A 6,000-nucleotide genomic window follows, 5' to 3' on the forward strand; every position below is an offset into this window, starting at 1 on the left:
TGGATGTAAAATATTTGAAGACTCCCATTTATCTCAAAGGATCTCTTAAGAATAATTTCTTCTCAAGTGAAATGTATCATGCTGAGGATTTTGTTTGTTTGACTAAAAGAATAATTATGAGCCATACCACACCTATGGGGGGAAAACTCCTCTTGGCAACCACAGCTATTTATAAGTTTATGACAGAGAAAAACTTGTGACCACTGTTTGTCACAAACCTCATTCCTTTGTATATCACTATCTTATGCTCTTCTTGATAATCTAAACTTTAAAATGCTAGTTGTTATCGCTGACCATAGGTATTTTCTACTAGTTCAGATCTTGTTCTGCTGTATAACTGTCTCCTGTATCTACCATAGTAGTAGTGTTAGTTGCTAGTCATGTCTGTCTCTTGGCAACCCCATGGATGGTAGCCCACCAGGCTCTTCTGTCCAGGATTTGTCAGGCAGGAATACTGGAATGGGTTGCTATTCCCTTCTCCAGAGGATCTTCCTGACCCAGGGTTCAAACCTGGGTCTCCTGTGTTGCAGGCAGATTCTTTACTGTCTGAGCTACAGGGAAGCCTTTGTATCTACTGTAGTCACTGGCAAAAACTGACAATAAAATATGTGTTCCCAAGGAGAATCGACAGAGGAAAATGACTATGAAAAAATTGATGGATATAATATGATGTTAGACCAGACTTGACCTTAAGTATGATGAAGCAAAATATTAAATGCTACATTTATAACTATGCAAAATATGTCTTTTTCAGACAATTCATCTACTCATTGAAATATGATATGAGTGTCCATTTGTCATGGAATGTGGGGGATAGAGGTCCAAGAGGGAGGGGATGTATGGACACAGATAGCTGATTCACTTCGTTGTACAATGGAAACTAACATGACGTTGTAAAGCAACTATACCACAGTAAAAAAAAAAAAAAAAAAAAAAAAAAGTCGTGTGATTTTGTGCAAGTTAGAACAATGTCAATTTTTAAGATGTATTTATTGAGATGAAGGACTGGTGGCTTGTTTTTGTTTTTTATTAAATTATTTTCATGTTTCTGTTTGAAAATTTCCAGTGCTTCCAGAAAATATTATTCCTTCAATTTGTCTAAATAAAATAGCTCTCATTATTCAAAATTTTGTCACAGTCTCTAGAAGGGCAGAGGATAAACAATTTCAACATCACCCACTATAGGTCATGCTTATTATCAAAGGATGACTCACTGGAAAGTTCAGATTCTGCTCATCTATATGATTCAGGGTCACAGGTGTTGTACAAACATAGCTGGCCTTCCAACTGCTCCATGTAACCTCAAATGATCCTTACTGGAGGCATGTTTTCACACCCTTACATGAGCTAAACTTGAATAACAAAGTAATCATGAATGTTACCTTCAAATATCAAAACAAATGCCCTCAGTTCTGTCTGGTTAATTATTGTATCAGTTAGCTATTGTTGCATACAAATTTCCTAACATAAAATTATTTAATGTAGTATCTTTATTATCAAATGAGGTTGTCCAGTGGGAAGGTGCACTGAGCTCTGCAGGCTTCTCATGAGCCTATAGTCAGACTTGAACCTCTACCTTGTGTTTCTAAGGCTCATCCATGATGTTTGTGGTTGTACTGCTCTTCTGACTTAAACCAATTTATGTAATTTTACTCCTTTGATGTGGGCTTCCCAGGTGGCCCAGTGGTAAAGAATCCACCTGCAGCGCAGGCAACACAGGTTCGATCCTTGGGTGGGAGAGACCTGTTGCAGCAGAAACAGAAATGAGTAGACCACCTTCGGCACATACCAGCTAAACAGTCCTGTAAGAATTAAACAATCTTGGTGACTTTTTAGCTGTTATGACTAAAAATCACTTGCAACTAGACTTGCCCATCACAAAGCTTCAAAAAAGTGAATTACTCTCTGACTCCGTATAGATTATACTCTGTACCTGGCCTTCTTCTCCCCACATACTCTCTTGTAGCATTTTGAATTTCAGAAAGAAAGTCATGGACCAATAACTTCAGGGACACCATATTCAGTGGCTGAGTTGTCTGATGCGAGTTGCAGCCATTTTGAAACTTTAAGAGAAAAATATGCAAGACTTTCATGTGGATATAAAACCTCTCTCTAGTCCCTGGAAACAAGGAATTCTTGAGACACAGACCTGGTGTGTTTCCCTTTTGCCTGGCAAAAATATTAAAAGTACTCTTTTCTATTTCCTCCAAACTGTCCCTGTGTTTCTATTTGGCTTCGGTGGGCAGGGAGCCAAGATTTTGATAACAGATCCTGTGAAGTAGGAAATGGCAACCCACTCCAGTATTCTTGCCTGGAGAATCCCATGGACAGAGGAGCCTGGTGGGCTACAGCCCATGGATTCACAAAGTGTCAGTCATGACTAAGCTAAGCTGAGGCTAAATAGTTTGCAGAAAAAAATGAGTTTAATAATTATGAATTGCCTTAATTCCACCACATTAATGTCCACATAAGAAACTTTTCCTTATTCCATAGAGATATCTCCCACCATCATGAGATCTGACTCAGCTACCTATGCCCCAGGTCCTACCTTAACATACACACTAACAATTTTTAAATAGCAATAAATTTTATCAAAGCAGAGTTACACAGAACAAGTGCTTCCCTGGTGGCTCAGCTGGTATAGAATCCGGGTTGGGAAGACCAACCGGTAATGTGGGAGACCTGGGTTCAATCCCTGGGTTGGGAGGACCCCCTGGAGAAGGGAACAGCTACCCACTCCAGTATTCTGGCCTGGAGAATTCCATGGACTGTGTAGTTCATGGGGTCTCAAAGAGTTGGACACGACTAAATTTCACTTTCACACAGAACAAACTCTATTCATTTAAAAGTCGTTAAAAATTAAGAATGAATTCTGCCTAGTTCCGTTTCTATAACCCTTGAGAAGAAATATAATACCTTTACTGCTTTGTTACATGAATGCATGTGTGTGCTCAGTCGTGTCTGACTCTGTGACCCCAAAGACTATAGTCCACCAGGCTTTTCCATTGAAGGGATTCTCTGTCATACCTTCCTCCTGGGGATCTTCCTGACATAGCGATCCAACTTGAATCTCCTGCGTTGTAAGCAGATTCTTTACCCCTGGGTGGTCAGGGAAGTCTCCAATGTGATCCCCTTTGTTTCTTTACTTCTGTATGTGATGTGGAATAATATACATGACTTCTGAGGGATGTTGTGAGAAAAAAATGAAATCTGTATAAACAACTGTATAGTTAAAAAATTCAAGTATAAGATATATGTGTGTACATTATTTGTATGTTTTTCTTCCAAATAAACACATTCACACACACATGTATATATGCTTGGAGATTCATTTATAATCTCATTTATCATGTTGAAAAAATATTTTATAAAAAGTTGGAGGGTAAAAAATGAAAATAATGAATAGTTGAATTAACATGAAATTCAATAAATGTAGAAATTTGAGTAAAAATTAAAAGTAAAAATTGTGACTCTACTGTTTATATGCATTAATTTTCTTAACTAAGGCTTCAAAATCAAAACGTTTATACTTATGGAACAGAGAATTTGATGCACCAGCTAAATGGGGCAAATATCTTCAAATTGACTCTAATTGTCTTCTATTAAACTGGGGCTTTGATACAAAATATCTTTATCCAGAGGAAACTAAATGACTGACTCAGTTCAGTTCAGTCGGGTTCGACTCTTTGCAACCCCATGAATCACAGCACGCCAGGCCTCCCTGTCCATCACCATCTCCTGGAGTTCACTCAGATTCACATCCATCGAGTTGGTGATGCTACCCAACGACCCCATCCTCTGTCATCCCCTTTTCCTCCTGCCACCAATCCCTCCCAGCATCAGAGTCTTTTCCAATGAGTCAACTCTTCTCATCAGGTGGCCAAAAACTGGAGTTTCAGCCTTGATATCATTCCTTCCAAAGAACACCCAGGGCTAATCTTCTTTAGAATGGACAGGTTGTATCTCCTTGCAGTCCAAGGGACTCTCAAGAGTCTTCTCCAACACCACAGTTCAAAAGCCTCAATTCTACAGCCCTCAGCTTTCTTCACAGTCCAACTCTCACATCCATACATGACCACTGGAAAAACCATAGCCCTGACTAGATGGACCTTTGTTGGCAAAGTAATGTCTCTGCTTTTGAATATGCTGTCTAGGTTGGTCATAACTTTCCTTCCAAGGAGTGAGCGTCTTTTAATTTCATGGCTACAATCACCACCTGCAGTGATTTTGGAGCCCAAAGAAATAAAGTCTGACACTGTTTCCACTGTTTCCCCATCTACTTCCCATGAAGTGATGAGACTGGATGCCATGATCTTCGTTTCCTGAATGTTGAGCTTTAAGCCAAATTTTTCACTCTCCTCTTTCACTTTCATCCAGAGGCTTTTTAGTTCCTCTTCCCTTTCTTCCATAAGGGTGGTGTCATCTGCATATCTGAGGTTATTGATATTTCTCCCGGCAATCTTGATTCCAGTTTGTGCTACTTCCAGCCCAGCGTTTCTCATGATGTACTCTGCATAGAAGTTAAATAAGCAGGGTGACAAGATGCTGCTTTGATGTACTCCTTTTCCTATTTGGAACCAGTCTGTTGTTGCATGTCCAGTTCTAACTGTTGCTTCCTGACTTGCATACAGGTTTCTCAAGCGGTAGGTCAGGTGGTCTGGTATTCCAATGTTTCAGCATTTTCCACACTTTATTGTGATCCACAAAGGCAAAGGCTTTGGCAAAGTCAGTAAAGCAGAATAGATTTTTTCTGGAACTCTCTTGCTTTTTCAATGATCCAGCGGATATTGGAAATTTGATCTTTGGTTCCTCTGCCTTTTCTAAAACCAGCTTGAACATCTGAAAGTTCACGGTTCACGTATTGCTGAAGCCTGGCTTGGAGAATTTTGAGCATTCCTTTACTAGCATGTGAGATGAGTGCAATTGTGCAGTAGTTTAAGCATTATTTGGCAGTGCCTTTCTTTGGGATTGGAATGAAAACTGACCTTTTCCAGTCCTGTGGCCACTGCTGAGTTTTCCAAATTTGCTGGCATATTGAGTGTAGCACTTTCACAGCATCATATTTCAGGATTTGAAATAGCTCAACTGGAATTCCATCACCTCCACTCTTTGTTCATAGTGATGCTTTCTAAGGCCCACTTGACTTCACATTCCAGGATGTCTGGCTCTAGGTGAGTGATCATACCATCGTGATTATCTTGGTTGTGAAGATCTTTTTTTGTACAGTTCTTCCATGTATTCTTGCCACTTCTTCTTAATATCTTCTGCTTTTGTTAGATCCATACCATTTCTGTCCTTTATCGAGCCCATCTTTGCATGAGATATTCCCTTGGCATCTCTAATTTTCTTGAAGGGATCTCTAGTCTTTCTCATTCTGTTCTTTTGTATTTCTTTGCATTGATCGCTGAGGAAGGCTTTCTTACCTCTTCTTGCTATTCTTTGAAATTCTGCATTCAGATGCTTCTATCTATCCTTTTCTCCTTGGCTTTTCGCTTCTCTTCTTTTCACAGCTATTTGTAAGGCCTCCCCAGACAGCCATTTTGCTTTTTTGCATTTCTTTTCCATGGGTGTGTTCTTGATCCCTGTCTCCTGTACAATGTCATGAACCTCAGTCCATAGTTCATTAGGCACTCCATCTATCAGATCTAGTCCCTTAAATCTATTTCTCACTGCCACTGTATAATCATAAGGGATTTGATTTAGGTCATACCTGAATGGTCTAGTGGTTTTCCCTACTTTCTTCATTTTAAGTCTGAATTTGGCAATAAGGAGTTCATGATATGAGCCACAGTCAGCTCCTATTCTTGTTTTTGCTGACTGTATAGAGCTTTTCCATCTTTGGCTGCAAAAAATATAATAAATCTGATTTCAGTGTTGACCATCTGGTGATGTCCATGTGTAGAGTCTTCTCCTGTGTTGTTGGAAAAGAATGTTTGCTTGGCAAACAGTCCATTCTCTTGGCAAAACTCTATTAGCCTTTGTCCTGCTTCATTCCATGTT

Source organism: Budorcas taxicolor, chromosome 7, assembly GCF_023091745.1.
Source record: "Budorcas taxicolor isolate Tak-1 chromosome 7, Takin1.1, whole genome shotgun sequence".
NCBI classification, from domain to species: Eukaryota; Metazoa; Chordata; class Mammalia; order Artiodactyla; family Bovidae; genus Budorcas; species Budorcas taxicolor.